We start from the raw sequence: 19,317 nt of genomic DNA on the forward strand, positions 1-19,317 counted from the left end.
TGATGCTGAGCACTGTTGTCTTACAAATCAATGATAATAATAATAATAATAATAATAATAATAATAATGATTGTCACAGAAATCTAAGGAGACTTCTATTATATGAAATAATTATAACTAATAATATAGTAGGAAATTCAATATTCTTTATAATGCACAAGTTTTCCTAAAATACTGTGCAATAGTTAGGGGTTAAAGTGGGCCAGAATGAGGCAGAACTGCATTCCATAACCTCTAATGGTAGGCGGAACTAGCTCTTAGTTCCACCTCGTCCCTGCGCTGAAGTCCCACAGACAGAGACCCACTCTGTCTTGCAGCAGCCGCCTCCATCTCCTTGGTATCCGGCTCCATGTTCCAACTCCTCTTCCACCCGCGGCTCATCGCTCCTGTCACTCATGCATCCCAGCAGCTCCTCTTGCAGCACAGGGTATGTGACGTCATGCCGTCACTCCCGCTGCATAGTGCACTGTGACTGAGGAGCCGCAAAGTGGAGCAGGAGCCAGGGCAGGCACAAAGATGCATGCTCAAAGGTGAGCTGCTGCTAGAGGGGCGCAGAGGGGATGGGAGGAGGAAGGGGGAGGGAATAAGCTGCTGGCAGGGAGCTGATGCTAGAGACACACAACAGGGTATATGCTGCTGGTGGTAGGGGAGACACCGGGGCAGGGAGCTGCTGGTGGGGGACACAGGGGTAGGGAGCTGCTGGTGGGGGACACAGAGGCAGGGAGCTGATGGTGTGGGGTGCAGGGGCAGGGATCTACTGAAAGCACACAAGAGGGTAAACTGGAGAGACACAGGGGGATGGTGTTGGAGTGAAGACACGGGAATGGTGCTGGTGAGGTGCAGGGAAGCTAATGCTTGTGAAACACAGGAAGATGGTGCTGAAGAAACGGTGGGGGGATGACGTTGGAGAGACGCAGGGGGGTGAAGCTGGTGAGACATGGGATGATGCTGGTTAGATGCAAGGAGAATGAAGTTGGTGAGATGCAGGGGGGATGGCTCTGATGAGTAGCAGGGGGGTTGGCATTGTAGAAATGTAGGGGGATGATGCTGGAGAGACATACTGTAGGAGGATGTTGTTTCTCCAGGATGTTTGATCAGGGAAGTACACATTTTGTCCTACCCCAAAACTTATATTACTATGTATTATCTGGTTGAACCTTTTGTCTGAAGATGAAATATTATTCCTACCGAAACAGGTGGATACCGTACCATGTTATCTCCTGTATGCATACTGATTACTGGCTGAAGACATTGTCTGCCTAAGGAGGCTCAATTTATTAAGAGGTCCCTCATTGCAGAGAAACCAGCATATAGGTAAGAAATTACTCAAGCGAAGGCTATACATAAGGTCTGCAAAAAATACATGTGACACCCAAGTGACAGACTTGTGTGTGGGGACCCCATAATAAAACTCAGAGGTACGGCAGAAACATAATTAAGAGTTACACTGATGATATAGAATTTTTGTTTTCTTTTTAAGTGACCTAACATTGTAGTCTCAGCTGATGGCAACAGCGCTAAAATGTATTTCACGTTGTTCTGGCCTCTCAGAATAGCTCCGCCTAGTGCCTGGGGGCGAGGTGGGAGTAGGCGGTGGGGGAGATGAGTTCCACCACCTCTTTAAGCCGTGGCAATAGTTATAACCAATTACATCAGAACTCACTGTTGATGCAGATATTACAGTTTATATATATATGACATCATCACATATGCTGTAAAATAATTAATGTACTTAAAATACTAAAGACATTGCACTATTGACAAACTATTCAATAGCATCTTGTACATGTGACCTTTTTATGTATCAACATAGCTGCTTCTCTGTATATTGTTGGGATATGTCATAGAATAATTGTTGAAGAAGGAAACCATACTTTCTCTGTGTTCTCATTAGTATATTTTGATCTACTTAAGATTTCCTTAGGGTTCACCACTACTAATGATGCACTTCATTTAACACAATGACAGAATTACTAATTCTCTCAAAATGAGTTTTGCTCTCTGTTGAATTACAAGCAAACTTATTGTACAGAAGGGCAAGCACAGTGATGGCATGACACTGTGCATTATGAGAAATAATGTGCTTTCATTTATGGTCTCTGGATTATTAATCAACATGATGGAATGTTTTTTTGACAAAATGATTTTCGAGCTTATAGCCAGGAATAGAGTGAAAGTGGCATGACTCTTTATGGATGTAAGATAGCTTTCATCATTTTATCGGGATGTAGTTTAAATCCCAGTTGTTGGGATGTCAGCGCACAGAATGCTGGCTCCAAAATCCCAACACCAGCATCCCGACCGCTGGCATCCTGACGGTAAGTAGTGGGTTAGGGGGAGGGTTAGGCACTAGGGAGAGGGTTAGGTTGCAGGAGGGTTATGTTTAGGGGAAGGATTAGGATACATACCAACAGGTGTTGGCATCCTAACCCTGTCGGGATGCTGGCATCAAGATTCTGAGCGCCGAGATCCCAAGCACCAGCAAACCCATTTTACCTACAGTTCTTAATCATTATGTGCTGCTTTTGTTCCTAAATGACTGACTGTAAGGGCATCGTGCTGTAGGTATGGATGGCTGTAAACATACTATGGAACATCATGTTTGATAGTGGTCAGATGCTGACAATACTCAATATTGTCCAGCATACAGTAGGCTGTATTCAGTGCTGGACTTACACCATGAAGCCTAGTTGATTACTCTTAGTCCCAGACCTAAGGCTAAATTATATTGTGTTAGTGCTTCTAGAATTTTTGGGTTACAAAATAGAAAGACAGTTGTTGTCTGTGCTATCATAACTATCATTGCAAATCTGTGTGTATCTAGCACATGGAACATGGAGAGGCTCCCAATATGTATAGGGGTATATGTACTAAGCCTTGGAGAGAGATAAAGTGGAGAGGAATAAAGGCCCTGATTCAGAGCCAGACACTCTGACAGAGTGCTCGCTCTGAATCAGGGCTGGCCTTCTTGTTTTTTAGAGCGGCCTGCTGGCCGCTCGCATAGCTGTGCATGACCACCCATAGCTATAGCGAGCGGCCAGGAAGATGGTCGCGATGGTCAAGACCATCACGACCATCGGGCTTGCGATGAGACCCTAGTGGTAGGGTCTATTTGGCCCAAGGCCCAGAGAGATTTCGGCCCTCACAGAACCGAAAGCTCTCCCCCAAACGGAGGCATTCACATGGGAACGCCTCCGTTTGGGCAGCCACTCCCCAGGCCCGCCCACTAAAGGGGGCGTGCTGTCACTCAATATTGACAGCATGCCCCCTTTGGTACGAGACCCAGAGCGATGGTTTGCCCGTCGCTATCCGGAACTTGCGCATGTGCACGACGGAGCCGACTCCATCGTGCGAATGCACACTGGGCCACCTTCGACCCGCTTGCGAGCACATAGCACTCGCGAGCGGATCTGAATCTGGCCCAAAGTACAAATCAATCAGTTACTAATTCAAACACAGTCTGTACAATGACAGTTAGAAGCTGATTGGTTGGTGCTTTATCTCTTTCAACTTTATCTTAGTAAGCTTAGTATTGTACATCTGCATATCCAATTGGGTGCGAGGATTAGTGAGGTAAAAAATCTTGCACCCCATCACCCAATTTTGGATTAGGGTGGGTATGCGTGCTCCAAATACCCACAGTATCTAATAAATATAATGTGGTTGCGAGGTTTTCAGAGCTGAAAACACTGCAACGCGTGACCAAAAAAAGATATGTACGTGTCCAGGGGTCTACATTGGTCTCCGTGGCCTCCCCTCCATCTTGTCATTGGGGAGGGGGCTGCTGGGATTCCTGGGGGCTGCTGGGAGGCCCATGGGGTGCTGGGAGATGTAGTTCCGGGGGTCACTCACACATACACACAGACTCACTCATACACACTTACAAGCACTCACAAATACTCTAGAGCTGGCTCCCGACGCTGGAGAAAGAATACACCGCTTTGGAAGGTGAGTAATTAGTCCTCAGGGGGGGTGCCTGCCAGCATCCCAGAGCAAGTCCCGCTGATTTTTCCTAAAATTAATGAGGTGCGAGAAAAAAGACGCAGTGATTTCTATAGAAATCACTGCATCACATTTTCAGACATCTTATTGAATAGCAAAACCCAGCGGCTTCAGGGGTTTGTCAAATATCCCTCCCGCAAGTGGATACGCCCTAAAGTGTGTGGAACAATATTTAACTCAGATTGCTAAATGTGAGCATATCAGGATGTGTGTGTTGTCTACATACATTGGTACCATCGAAGCACATCGGCCCATCACAACCAATTATAGCAGGTCTGACCCGTCGCAGAAATTACAAGTCCTCAAGCTGTGTAGACAATCTCAGTGGCTAATTTATGCACGCCCATGCAACAGCGTTCAAACGGACAGACACACCTGCATTTCTCTGACCATTCCCCCATCACTACCCCTAAACGCTCACAGCCTGTCATTCACTCTGGAATGGATTCCTATCTGAGTACGTAATCGCAGTGCAATTGCACCACACACGCAGTACTGAACAATCTGCCGATCTGCATATGTAGTTGCATATTGCGTACGCTGCTGAATCAGGCCCATAGTACACAAGTTAAAACAACAATGTCATAATAATACACAAGAATAAAGTGTATTTAAATTAGAGATGAGTGGGTTTGGATATCAGAGATCCAAACCCACCCGAGTTTTGAGATCCGGGGCGAGAACCGAATACGCGTTCAGTTCCCCTGCTGGCCCCGGATCTCAAACCGAGGCAAAACCATAGAGATGAAATCTCGCGGCTTGCAAGCTTTCGTCTCTATATATAAGGGACCACACGGTGGCCGCCATTTCACTCCAGCTGTGTAGACTGAACAGGGAGGGTGGGTAGTGTAGGGCTGGGAGGTACTTACCTGTGCTGGTGCTGGTGCTGTGCTGTCGCTGTGCTGTCTGCTGTGTCATGGGCTGGTGTACTGCTGATCCATCTGGTGCTGTCACTGCTGTGCTGTCTGCTGCGTCCATCTGGGCTGGTGCTGATCCATCTCTGATAGAAACAAAATTGGCTGCACTCAATTAATCACACTTGATATGTATATTATAAATCATACTTGAGTATATAATGTAAAAATATTTTAATCAAACAATCTCATACAAATATATAATACCTGTATGGAACATATATTTGTTCCTACTGTAAAAATACAGACATATATATATATATATATATATATATAAAACATATATATCGGGAAAAAAAAGGAAAAAGATTTAATGGGTGTAGTCAATTTTCCTGATTAGGTTAGTATCAGGTGGAAAACAAGTGTTCCTCTTATATTTGGATATTTGGAGCAGCTCCTGACGAAGGTGTGTAGACACACGGAAACGCGTTGAGCAAATACAGCTGGACTTGTGGCATCTGACTTTCCAAGCCATAATCTTTTCACCCTGAGGAGACCAAACATCCAGACCTTATACGGTTCACCACCCTCTCCAATAGAGGGATTCCGGTCACCACACAAACCGACATGAAGCCCTTATCGGGAACCACGTCTATCCACTGTGACTGCAAAGCACCTGCTCCCAAGTGAGTGTATTGCCAAGCCGGCCGGCGGCTCCGTCAGCAGCTACACAATACCTGACACTGAACAGAGCAACACCACTGAGAGATCCCGTGTTGAAAGGGAGAAAGTCCTCTATTTACTAACGGGCACATGCACGTATATGTTGCAGCCACTGGGATATATACACAGCAATATACGTGGAATTTTGACTTTTTTGACCTGCAGATCACAGACTGACCTACCAGCCAGGAATCGGGTGAGCTTACTGCATGTTGCAGAAACTTAGCAACAATATACCAAACTGTTGCACATTTTTAAACAAATTGCCATAGATACAGCATATCCAAATATAAGAGGAACACTTGTTTTTCACCTGATACTAACCTAATCAGGAAAATTGACTACACCCATTAAATCTTTTTCCTTTTTTTTCCGATATTAACTATATGTTTTATATATATATATATATATATATATATATATATATATATGTCTGTATTTTTACAGTAGGAACAAATATATGTTCCATACAGGTCTTATATATTTGTATGAGATTGTTTGATTAAAATATTTTTACATTATATACTCAAGTATGATTTATAATATACATATCAAGTGTGATTAATTGAGCGCAGCCAATTTTGTTTCTATCAGGTTTTGAAGTAATTGCACAATTTCTTCTTTTTGGCAGCAAACTTTCTTTACACTTCAGATCATTTAGGAAGCGCTATTTTCTACAGTTTTTTCCTTTGTATGCTGATCCATCTCGGCTGGTGCTGTGCTATTTGCTGCGTCCATCTGGGCCCAAGTTCTGGACCAGAAAAAAAATATATATATTTTATTTTTATTTTTTTTCTGTGTGTGTTAGGCTTAGCCACGCAAGATACAGCAATGCAACCTAGTGCTGCCCGACTCCAGTCATCATCAATCTGTAGTAGTAGTGGTGGTGGTATCATAAAAAAATTGAAAGTTAAGAAGAGTAAGACAGCTCCGGAAAAACCAACTGTGTGTCCTGAGAAATTGATATCACAAATCCCCGAGGAAAGTGCAAGTGTGTCCGCGGTTGCCATGTGTGAGCCAGACCTAAATACTAGTGTCCTGGAGGATCCTCCAAATTCCAACATTTGTGTGCCCTCTGTATATGTGGGGAAGGTCAGTCAACATCTTGCAGACGTAGTCATCAAGGATGCTTCTGTGGATTTGCACATGGAGGAGGATGATATTTTGGTAGTTGAAGGTGTTAAGGATGATGAGGATGTTGATGATGAAGATATTGGTGATGAGGATGTTGATGCCGAGGATGTCCTTTGTGTAAGTAAGGTAACAGCTGTTGCCCATGGATTGAAAAAGTCCATTGTTGTCATGCCGGGGCAAAAGACAAAACAATCCACTTCTCACTTGTGGTATTATTTCCACCCCAATCCGGACAACAGTTGTCAAGCAATATGTAACCATTGCAAAGCAAGAGTGAGTAGAGGGAGGGACCTAAACCACCTAGGAACCTCCTCCTTGTTACGTCACTTGGAGCACATTCATCAATATCAAAGTGTATGTCACCAAGTTCCAAAATTCAAAACGTAACAAGTCCAGTGTCACCTACCTGCTCCCTCTCTGTGGGATCCAAGCGCCTTCGATCTCCAACACCAACACCTGCATCATCAACATCCTCATTCGTCATCGGGAGTAGTCCTGCTGCATCCAATGTTGTTATTCGAAGCATGATTGACTCCTCTCCTATCTGTGATTCCTCAGAAGGATCCTTGATGACTACGCCTGTTGCTGCTGCTGTTGCTGAGAGTGAATCTTCATCCCAGAAGGGGACCAGGAGGAAGACTACTTGTAGCATAACCTCCAAAAAACAATTAACTGCCAAACAATCATTTGCAAGGGCAAACAAGTATGACAGCAATCAACCAGTTGCACAGTGGATTACTGACGCCATAACAGCTATGCTGGTATATATGTGCGTCCAGTATCCGCCATTACTGCAGTGGGTTTTCAACAGTTAATTGAGGTCCTGTGTCCTCGCTACCAGATCCCTTCTAGATTCCACTTTGCTGGAACAGTCATTCCAAGTCTGTACAAGGACATAAAAAAAAAATTATTAATGCCATTGTACCCACTGTCCACTTGACCACTGATATGTGGACAAGTGGGACAGGGCAAACTAAGGATTACATTACAACAGCAACAGCAGCAGCAACATCTACCAAAAGACAGCTGATACAAAGGCAGGCTACTCTTTGTATAACTGGTTTCACTAACAGGCATACCACTGAGAACCTCTTAGAAAAACTCATGGAAATTTGTGATTTCGGACAATGCCACCATGTTGTGACAGCATTACATGTGGGCGAAATCCAACATGTCCCATGTTTTGCTCACACAATTAATTTGGTTGTGCAACATTTACAGAGGCATGCAGGAGATGCTCTTGGTGGCCCGCAGAATATCCGGTCATTTCAGACATTTGGCAAATGCTTGTCAAAGATTGCATGACCAGAAGGTACTGTTAATTTGCCCTGCCATCACCTGAAGCAAGCGGTAGTAACTCAGTGGAATTCTACCATGTATATGCTTCAGCGGATGGAGGAACAGCAAAATGCCATCCAGGGCTATACAATGGCCTATGACATAGGCCGTGGAGGGGGAATGCACCTTACTCAAGTGCAGTGGAGAATAATTTCCGTGTTGTGCAAAATTCTCAAACCCTTTGAACTTGCCACACGTGAAGTTAGTTCAGACACTGCCAGCTTGAGTCAGGTCATTCCCTCATCAGACTTTTGCAAAAACAGCTGGACAAACTGAAGGAGGAACTCAAATGGAGTGATTGCGTAAGGTATGTCGGACTGGTGGATCAAGCCCTTGATTCACTTCACCAGAATCGAAGCGTCATCATTCTATTGAAATCTGAAAAATATATTTTGGCGACCATTCTGGATCCTAGGTTTAAGTCCTACCTTGTGAGTTTTTTTTCTAACAGCCTGAAATCTAGAGGTGCGTACACACTACACGATATGCTCCCTGAGCGATATCGTGTAGTGTTGTCCCCGGCAGGCTGTGCTCAACGTCGTTCATGACATTGAGCACAGCCACTGAACGATATCATTAACGATATCGTTCAGCACTGGGCTCTCTCCCCCATTCCCTGACATGCAGCAACCTGACGAGATCGTCAGGTTGGCCGGCATGTCAGCCCGATGAACGATAATGACGAACGACCCGCGGGAAGGCGCGTCGTCGTTATAGTTCATCTTTTTGGGGTTAAAAATGGAAGATAAAGTGGATGACTGAACGAGAACGATATCATTATCGTTCAGTCGTCCACTTTATCGCCCAGTGTGTTCGCACCTTAAAACTATGCAAAGAGCTGTTGGTAAAAAATTTGTCAGCTGCTGCCGCACATGAGAAGCCATCATCTCCTCCTTCAGTTTCTGCAGCTGCCAGAAAAAATTAAATTTTCCTTACAGAATGCCTGCTGGTCATGCAGATCGTTCACCAAAAAATGACATCTGGTCGGGCCTGAGAGAACTGCCTACTAGTGATATGTCTTCTATGTGACTATGTGTGATACAGTCTCCATTCACAGAATGGTGGAGGACTATTTCAGAGATACCATCCTAATAGGCATGTCAGACAGTGCCTTTCAGAACTGGCAGCAAAAATAGGTAATTTGGAGTCCCATATACAAACTGGCTTTGCATTACTGAAGTTGTTCACACTCCAGTGTGTACTCCGAACGAGTTTTCAGTGCAGCTGGCAACCTTGTCAGTGACCGGCGTAGGAGCTTACTTCCTCAAAATGTGGAAGAGATGATGTTCATTAAAATTAATCACAAATTCCATGAGGAAGACCTCTATCAAGAATTACATAAAAAAAATTACAGAGGTGCCTATGGTGGATTCCAGCGGGGATGAATTAATATTGTGTGAAGAAGAGGGTGTACACACTGATGGGGATGACGAGGACGACGACAACTTGTAATGTAAAGCCAGTTTGTGTATGGGATCATTTTCATTTACATGTCCAATGCACATTGGTAGCTTGTTTTATGGGGGTCCAAACAAACCAATCATTTCAGCCACAATTGGAAGTCCTTGTCGCTGAAATAATTGGTTTATTAAACTGTGAATGTCCTGTTTCGTATACAACATAAGGGTGGGTGGGATGGCCAAAGGACTATTCCATCTTGCACCTGTTTCCTTTCCATTATGTGCTGGAAGGGGCATTGCTGCCTGACATTTTAAATTAATGTTATGGTTGGTTTGGGAACCAATGATTTGTTTTTAAATTAATGTATTATCAATTTTACAGCCAGGGGCTGCATCAATGAATTTCTTTTTATTAATTATTCAGTCAGGGGCTGCACCAATTAATTGTTTTTTAATTAATTTATTATCAATTTTACAGCCAGGGGCTGCAGCAATGAATTTCTTTTTATTAATAATTATTCAGCCCGGGGCTGCGCCAATGAATTTGTTTTTATTATTTATTTATTATTATTTTACAGCAAGGGGCTGCACCACTGAATGTCTTTTTATTATTAATTATTCAGCCTGGGGCTGTACCAATGAATTGTTTTTTAATTAATTTATTATCAATTTTAAAGCCAGGGGCTGCACCAAATATCAACTATCAATTCTTGAAATCCTCAAGGGTATCCCAACCATCATCTTTGCACAGTCCTCAACTCTATTAATAATTATATCAATCAGTTTTGAGCCAGCAAGCTGGATGCAACCTTTTGGCCCTTTAACTAGATGAAAAAATCAATATTGTGAGCTGTGAGGTGGTCAAAATTGACTGGAAACGAGTGGAAATAAATGTTATTATGGTTATTAATACTGTAGGAACAAAAAAGACCCATTTTATGTAATTTTAGCTGTTTTTTTATTTTTTTAAGAAAAAATCCAGATCCAAAACCAAAACACGAAAACAAAACACAGAGGTGAGGTTTTGGCTAAACCAATCCTTATCCAAAACCAGGGGAGATCCAGATCAAAAACAAAACAGGGGTCGGCACACATCCCTAATTTAAATGTGTTTATGGATAATGTTGCTTATAAGTACAGTTAAAAGTCTTAATACTTAAGCAAAACAAGTCCATTAATGTTTTGTTAACAGTACAGCTGCAGTACAAAAGACATATATGCTGTTTATGTAGCCTTAATCTATAATTAACCAATATAATTAGGAATACTATTTTTTAATAATATAAGCTGTTAATAAATTCCTCTCTATATTCTAAATAAATTGTATTACATGTTAGCTGCACCTGTATAGGTTTATTCGGCTAATGCCAATTATTTGTGACACTCTTTTTACTGCCATTATTTTTACTCTTGTGAGTTCTAATTAGGGAGACTAACAGTCACATTAGGCTTGCTCTGACCCTAGAAGCGCCCACACAAGCATACCGTAAAACCTTTTTACCATTGCATTTCTGCTCCCTAGTAGGGCTTGTGAGGTAGCATCATGTTAAACCATTTTAGTAGAAGAAATGAAGCAATTAACTTTATTAACTTTAATTCAGAAGAAATTATGATAAATGACAACAACTTGGAAACAGTCATGCACCGGATGGGTGTGTGGCTCATCAAAGAAAACAAATTATGGTGGGACGTAGCCACCCTTGAGAAATATCAAGCTGAAAAAGTTATACCTAAGGGTCTAAGTATTTAAAAACATCCCTCTTTTACTGATGCAACAGAGGACTTCACTTCAAATTGGTCCAAGATTTTGGATGCATGTTCCTTTGCCCTTATTGATCTCATCATAAAAGAGAGGACAAAAAAATTAACAAACACTAAAGACAGAATCAACACTCTTGAGTCCTTAATACAACCCTTTATATGAACTACCTTTATATGAAACCTTGGAAAAAGAACTATCCTTGAAGATGGAACAAAACACCAAGGAACTTGTAAAGAAGAAACAAAAAAAATGACAGAGGGTTTTTGATTTTTATAACTTCTGGATAATCAGACCCCATAAAAACAGGAATCTTATTCCCAATCAGGACCGTAATATTTTCAAGGGAGATACACCAGACAGAGAAACTATGGAACACCACCATCGAGATTCACAAGACCTTTCTAAATGACCTTATTTCCCTTCCAGAATTAAAAGGCTTCAGAACATAAGGAATAAACCGCATCACCAGTTCAATAAACAACAATCCTTTCTCCCTAACGATGACTATTCTAGACGATACACACCAAGAAAGAACATCAAGTTCAACACGAGACACTGATATAATAAACCATTTATGGACTATGGTACCACACATCAGCCATACCTATCGAGAAATAGGTTCACTCATCATTCACGAAGAGACTTTTCTCTTCCATCAAGGGAAGAAAGGAGAGAATGCAATAGCCAGTCCTTTCATCATTCACGAAGAGACTTTTCTCCTTCCTTAAGGGAAAATAGGAGAGAACACCATAGACAGTCCCTTCGAAGACCATCGCCTAACAGAAGGAATTCTCTTAGTACCATTCAAACTATTGACAGATGGCCCTCTCCAAAAAATCTACATGAGGTCAATAGAGAAAAGGAAGTAAACCTAGATTCACTCAATGAAGATAACCAAAAAGCCCTAACACCTTTAAGAATTAGGTCTCCTTTTTGGGAAGAAAGGTTGCACTGAAGAAGATGGCATTAAAAAGTATCACAAAAAAGAAGAGTAATCTGACACTTCAGGCAACATTTTACAAACAAGAGAAATAAGAGCTGGAAAGAAGAAAAAATCCCAAAATACTCAAAAACGGACTGCTAAGAAAAAGAACAGAAGATAAACAAAAGAGATGTGTAACCTTTAACTTGAGTTCAAGACCTTTAACAGAAATAGAAGAAAGAGTTCTACGCAAGGGTCTTAAATTTGCTCCTACGTCCCTTCCAGACGCTTTTGAAAAAATATAGATCTTCAAAAATTTGTCCGCAAGATCTCCCTAAAACAGTTCTTCGAGATAGACAACAGAAAACTTATGTATAACAACACACAAGATGCTCCATCCCAAGGGACCACAGAAGGAACTTTTTAGAAAATTTAAGAAAAAATCAAGCTTCAACCCTATACATATTAAAGGGAACTTTATAGAAACATTCCAGAAACTACCCACAGATGATTTTGCACAAATAAAGAAAAAGATCTTTTTGAATTGAACTAAAAAGGAATGAGAAGCTATTATTAATCTCAAAGAAGATGAACATAATTATCATCAAGCCCTGTGACAAGGGTGGCGGCATTGCAATTCTTAACACAGAGGACTATAAAAAATAAGTTTTCAGACAATTAGCAGATGATACCACCTATCAAAAACTGAAGAGTGACCCCTCCCTGAAGATAAAAAACAACTTCCAGAAGTTAATCAATAAACATTTGGAATTAGGAGCCATATCCAAAGATGAATACGGTTTCATCAATATAGAGAATCTGATCACCCCGACAATCTATTTACACCCTAAAGTACACAAAATCATCACGGCACTTCCAGGAAGACCCATAATTGCTGGAACCGGAATTTTAACATCTAACCTCTCTGCATTTATCGACCATCTGTTACAACCACTAGTCGTAACAAACCCGTCATAGCTTAATGACACAGGAGATATGATAAAGAAATTTCAAGACCTCATTTGGTCACCAGATATGTGGATGGTAACAGTGGATGTTACGTCGTTATATACTAATATAGAACATCATCATGGAGAGGAAGTCATTTCATGGTTCCTGGAAAATAGTGACTATACCATTGCAGTCAAAAATTTCATCAAAGAATCAATAAAATTTATTCTGGAAAATAATATTTTTTGACGGACAGTTCTAATATTTTTGACGGACAGTATTACTTACAAAAGAAAGGGAGTGCAATGGGGACACATTTCGCACCCAGTTATGCGAACCTTTACATGGCATCCTGGTAATTTAGGGACATTTATTCAAAGGAAATATACCAAACCAGTCTATTAAATTGGATTCGTTAAATCGATGACATTGTGTTCACCTGGAAATCAACGTAAATAAGTTTGGAAAAATTCTGCGAAGATACAAATAAAAATGATAAGTACATTGATTTAACCTTCTATAGGAGCAAAAATGAAATCAACTATTTGGACTTTTCCATCTATGTTAAAGATGAAATACTTCAAACAAAGACCTATCAGAAACCTACGGACACCAAGAACTACATCCCTAGGGATAGTGAACACCATTATAACTGGTTTCAAGGCATTCCCAAAAGCCAGTTTACCAGAATTAAATGTAACTGCAGTGAGGACACCATATGTCTAGAATAGAACCTGCAATTAAAAGAGTTTTATTTTTCAAAAAAAATTATAAAGAACAGGATCTAGACAAAGCAGCCACCATCTCGTTCAACACCAATAGATCAACCTTACTTGAATCAAGAACCACTAATTCATCATCAACTAACAATGACCATCAATGGTCTTTCATAATGGGCTATGATTGTTCATATAAACAATTTGATACCAATATAAGGAAATATTGGCACATACGTCAGAAAGACCCAATCCTGAAGGGAAATCTTCCTAGAAAAACCAAAATTAATCTATAGGAGGGCGGCTAACCTGAAAAATCATCTTGTTAAAAGTGCCCTAACCATCAACCCACCTAACCCTATCAGGACAAAGGGTTTTCACATGTGTGGTTTCTGCCCAGCCTGCAAACACATCAAAACAGAAAAAAGCGAATTCACTGAAACAACCATTAATGGAAATCATTTTAAAATAAGGGACTATATAACCTGCAACACCACTAACATGGTATATTTGAGTGTGTGTTCCTGTGATAAAGGTTATATAGGGAGGACATCCAGATCTCTAAAAACCCATCTGGGAGAACACATAAGAAACATCAGAAAAGGGTTAACTACCCATAGCCTATCTGAACATTTCAGAACACACCACAATAGTTCCCCAGATTTTATTAAATATTTCATGGGACTCCAACATGTGAGGTCTACATGAAGAGACAGGGATATTGAGGGCAATTTAGCCTGAATGGAAATGAAAACTATATTCAAGTTACAAACTCTGGAACCACTAGGTTTAAACCTAGGATTTTGAACTAAAGTGGTTATTGAAATGTTTGTTTTTTATGCATGCATATATATATATATATATATATATATATATTTGTTTTTTTAATGCATATTTATTTATTTTTATATTTTCCCCCATTATCTCTCTCCCTATATCTGGAGTAAAGTGATCCTACCACCTGTGATGACAACCATTATTATTTATACATACACCCAATATGGAACAATCTGCAGTGGAAAAACTTTCTGAACATAATCTCCACCAAGATGGCTAATGGAACAGTCCTCCATTGTATTTCACATCTTTATTCCTTCCAGAAAATGGCTGAAGAAACATCTATACATTTATCCTCTTCAAAATGGCTGCCATCTGTTTTTCTTCTACAAAATGGCCAACGGGATACCACTGTCTGTTTGTCTACAAGAATATGGCCGACACAATAACATATTAAAGACACTACAATTTGCACCTTTCTCTTTAAACCAACATAACCTGTGTTTATTATCATTTTGTTCTAATATCAATTTCCCATGACACACATGGCAGCACACAGGATCTGGAGCCACGATCCAGCGCCAAGACATCCATTGGTTATAAATAGGACTTGCACAGCATGGGTAAGTTATTCCCTTGAGAAAGAGACCAGAACCCCTGATGCAGCAATAAGGATGCATCCCAACTGGTAAAGCCTAGGACTCACATGCAGGGGAACCGGTGCCTCTGCATGCTTTTATTGCCTAAACACCTGAGGCTCCTTTTCACAGTTGGCGGTAGAACCTTATTTTTACTTATGTGTCTTATGTTTTCACCATTGTTTTATGATTCCAAGTTCTGGAGAACTTAGCCATCTTTGTTAAGGCCTTTTTATGATCATTTCTGGCACATTATTTCTGCCTACTGTTGTTCAATGTTTTATGTACCCATATCCACCAGGTTATCTGTTGGGTGTTCAGTGCATAATTATCTATCCACATAATGACACGTTTAATAAACAATATCTTTTTATGGTTTATTGGGCTAGTGCCAGTTATTTGTGACACTCTTTTTTTCTGTCATTATTGTTACCCCTGTGAGGTCTAATTAGGGAGACTCACAGTCACATTTAGGCTTGCTTTGACCCTAGAAGCGCCCACACAAGCACACCATAAAACTTTTTACCTTCAGTGTAGGTATGTCTGATGCACTAAATGCTAGTGTATAGCTGGATGTATCTGTATAAACATATTTATGAAAAAGTATCCAACTTTGCATGAGCCCCAATATGTATGGCCCTTCACATCCCAAAGTGCATTTAAGTCCCTCCCTCATGATTTCAGGTGCTGTGGGATAATCAAAATTGACAGTAAATGAATGTTATTGATGTAAATAGTACTATAGGAATAAAAACAGGTCCAAGTTATATAATTTTAGCTGTTTTTATCAATTGTTAAATATATCCAAAACTAAAACAAAACCAAAACACTTGAGGGTGGTTTTGCCAAAACCAAAACACGAAGATGATAGACTCTAAACATGGTGGTCTGTTCAAATCTCAACTAACTAACAGAATGTCATCAAATCTGATAAAGAGACTCATTTAGAACATGGGAAAGATTCCACATAAGATAGAGTATAATGTAGGGGGAATATGGAGCTGTGCAATGCGAAAAACAACATTAAAATAGGCAGACAAATGATTAGGGATGTTTGCCGACCCCCGTGTTTTGGCTTTGAATTTGTATCTCCTTCAAGGTTTTGGATCTGGATTTGGTTTTACAAAGCCACTCTTGCATGTTTTGGTTTTGGATCTATATTTTTTCTAAAAAGTCATAAAAACAGCTGAAATAATTTAATTTGGGCCTGTTGTTGTTCCTACAGTATTATTAACCTCAATAACATTTATTTCCAGTCAATTCCAGTCAATTTTGGCAAATTTGCCCTGCCACTAGCTGAAGCATTAGCTAGTTACAAGGTTGAATTCCACCTTTTTTATGCTTCAGTGGATGGAGGAACAGCAAAAAGCTATCCAAAGCTACACAGCAAACTATGACATAGGAAGAGTAGGGAGAATGTACCGTACTCAAGCTCAGTGGAAAATACTTTCCATGTTGTGCAAAGTGCTGAAACCCTTCTAAGTAGTCACCTGTGAAGTGAGTTCATACACTGCCAGCTTATGTCAGGTAATTCCCCTAATTAGACTGTTGGAAAAGCAACTTGAGAAACTGATGGAGGAGCTGAAACAAAGTAATTCTGCAAAGTACATTGGACTTGTAGATCAAGTCCTTTATTCGCTTCACCAGGATCCAAGGGTTGTCATACGTCATGTCTTTCTTCCCAGCAGACACAGATCTGAAGAGATGCAAGGAGCTGTTGGTTAGCAAATTGTGAGCTAAAGTGGCACGTGATGCAGCGATGGCACCTCCTTCAGTTTCTCCAGCAAGTGCGGCTGCCAAGAAAACTAAACTTTCCCAAAAGACCCACTGGTGATGCAGATGAGTCATCACAACAAAGTTTTGACATCTGGTCGAGGCTAAAATAATTGCCTAAGCACAGCCCTGACAGCCCGAGACACAGCAAGCAAATGGTGAAAATCTCTGCGGGGAGGGACTTATATACAATCCAAAACCCGCGAGAATTCGACAGCGGGATGATGTTATTTTGCCTCGTTTTGGGATCCGTTAGGTAGGAAAACCCATGCCAGACTCGGATCCCAGCCTGGATCGCAAAGTTCGGGTGTTTCCAGTTCTCAGAGAACCGGACCCGCTCATCTGTACAAATGATTTATTGTTGCGTTATCATTAGTGTAACACTATAAAGGTAATCATTAATTTCAGTTTAGTTTTGTTAATAATTTGTCTGTATAACTTTCACGCTGTTTTTACATTCCCTAATGGCGACTTTTTCTTCTAAAAAAATATTCAGCTGAATCCTGTTTCCCATGCTCTAATTATTCTCCCTAACATATGTGGTGACATTCTGATTGTTAGCTCAAGCTACAGATGGCTCTGAATTTGGCACATTTAATTATGGCATGTTGTATTTGCAAAAAACTAATAATAATTAGAGATGTGCGCGGACCCCCGTGTTTTGGTTTTGGATCTGTATCTACCTCATGTTTTGGAACTGGATTTGGTTTCACATAATTTGGGCCTTTTTTTCCTACAGTAATATTAACCTCAATAACATATATTTCATTTCTAGTCAATTCAGACCACCTCACAGATCACAATATTGATTTCATCCAGTTTAGGCCAAACATTTGAATCCAACTAGCTGGCTGACTAAGCTAAGCGACAGTAGTGGATGACACTAACATGTGGCAGTTCAGCTTTCAACATGTCACAGAGTGGCACGGCAGTGGTTGACAGGATGGCAGTTTCAGAAACTATAAAATTAAAAATATCAGGCAGCAATGCCCCAAACAGCACATAATGCAAAGAAAAGAGGTGCAAGATGGAATTGTCCTTGGGCCCTCCCACCCACCCTTAAGTATACAGGACATGCACAATTTAACAAACCAATCAGTTCAGCAACTGGGACTGCCACATATGTCTGAAATTATTGGTTTGTTTGAGTCCCCACAAGACAAGCTGCCAATCAGCAGTGGACAATGGTGGAAATGATCCAAGCTGCCAATGCACAGTGGGCATTGGCGGCAATGATCTCCATACACAAACTGGCTTTACAATAAAGGTAATATGGATCAGATGTCGTCATCATCATCATCATCATCATCATCCCCATCAGTGTGTACTGTACATCCTCTACTTCACACAATATTAATTTGTCCCCTAAGGTATTCACCATTACAGGCACCTCTGTATTTTGTTGAGTGAATAGCAGGTAAATGTTTTTCCTCATGGAACTTGTAATTCATTTTAATGAACATCATCTTTTTTACATTTTGGGGAAGTAACCTCCTTAGCCGATCACTGACAAGGTTCCTGGCTGCACTGAAAACACTGGAGGGTGGGCAACTTAAATAAAGCAAAGCCAGTTTGTGCAAGGGTCTCCAAATTGTCTCTTTTTCCTGCCAGTGGTGAAATGGACATTCTGACATGCCTATTTGGATGTTATTCCTAAAATAGTCTTCAACCATCCTCTGAATGGTGACCGATTCAGAGGAAGTCACGGTAAACATGTCAGTAATTGTAGGCAGTTCTTTCAGACCCAACCAGATGTTATCATCAGGTTTTGCTGAATGATCTGCATCACCACCAGCAGTGGGTCTCTTAGGAAGAATTCTGTTTTTTCCTGGCAGCCTCAGAAAATGAAGGAGGAGATGATGACATTTCATGTGCCGCTTGAGCTGCCAAATTTTTCACCAACAGCTCTTTGCATCTTTTCAGATTTATGTCCATCTGAAAAAAAGACACAATGTATGACTTAAACCTAGGATCAAGTATGGTTGCCAAAATATAGTGATCTGATTTCAAGAGATTGACAACCCTTGGATCCTGGCAAAGTGAATCAAGGGCTTGACCCACAAGTCCGACATACTTAGCGGAATCGCTCCGTTTCAGTTCCTCCTTCGGTTTCTCCAGCCGTTTTTGCAAAAGTCTGATGAGGGGAATGACCTGACTCAAGCTGGCAGTGTCTGAACTAACTTCACATGTGGCAAGTTGAAAGGGTTTGACAACCTTGCACAACACGGAAATTATTCTCCACTGCGCTTGAGTAAGATGCATTCCCGCTCCACGGCCTATGTCATAGACCGTTGTGTAGCTCTGGATGACCTTTTGCTGCTCCTCTA

The sequence above is a fragment of the Taudactylus pleione genome, unplaced genomic scaffold (genome assembly GCF_031769625.1).
Source record: "Taudactylus pleione unplaced genomic scaffold, aTauple2 ptg000114l, whole genome shotgun sequence".
Lineage (NCBI taxonomy): Eukaryota > Metazoa > Chordata > Amphibia > Anura > Myobatrachidae > Taudactylus > Taudactylus pleione.